The following is an 822-nucleotide window of genomic DNA, read 5'->3' as shown; positions in this document are numbered from 1 at the left end:
AGCGGTCTTCCCTCCGTTGCAAGAAGTTTGTCCCTTATGGCTGCTCCTTGGAAAGCCTGAAAGGAAACAAGCATCACGGTGACAACACAATCCCTTCTGTATGTGTTAATCTGGATTTTGTTTGAACTTTTGGAGCTGACCTTGGCTTGAACTGTGTTAAAAATCCTGACTGGTGTGGACTGACTTGACCCTGCGGTCCCATTTGTCCACAGTGCCAGCCCTACCCTCAGCCCCTTACTTCAAGCCATTATTTTACAGACATAAAAGGAACATAGCATTACAGCAGATATAGCCAGCGGGCCGGAGCTGTGAGTACTTACTTACGAGCGAACTCTTCTCTGATTTCATCCCAAAGAAGTTTTTTTTTTGCTTGCGAAAGGACTGACTGAAAACCAAGCAAGAAACTGAAATTACTGCTGCAGACTCTCACATTTTATTAGTGGTTTCCAAGCCTGAAGAGAGAGGGAAAAAAAGCTGCTGAGACCTGAGTTGCTGCATTACCGTTATAAAAATATCAAGCCCCAGACTGAATTTGGTATTTGGTGTTTGGGGATGGAGTAGGAAGAGGGTGGTCGGTTCTGCATCACTCAGTGTGGCTGGTTTAAGCTGTAAGAGTGCAAAAAGATTTGTGGGTTTAGTTAGTTTCCTCTCATTGCCATGACTCAAACGGCTTCTATTAAAAACAAGTAGTGGGAAGAAAATTTCATAAGCTGACATTCCCATCTCACTCTCTGCTTCTCAACACAAGTTGGCTGAGATATAGGAATTCATGTGGTTACTATGTGTGAGCCCATGACTATTTTATCAGCAGAGTTATGCAGT

Source organism: Nestor notabilis, unplaced genomic scaffold (genome assembly GCF_000696875.1).
Source record: "Nestor notabilis isolate BGI_N333 unplaced genomic scaffold, ASM69687v1 scaffold8792, whole genome shotgun sequence".
Classification (NCBI taxonomy): domain Eukaryota; kingdom Metazoa; phylum Chordata; class Aves; order Psittaciformes; family Psittacidae; genus Nestor; species Nestor notabilis.
This window is presented reverse-complemented; position numbering follows the sequence as displayed.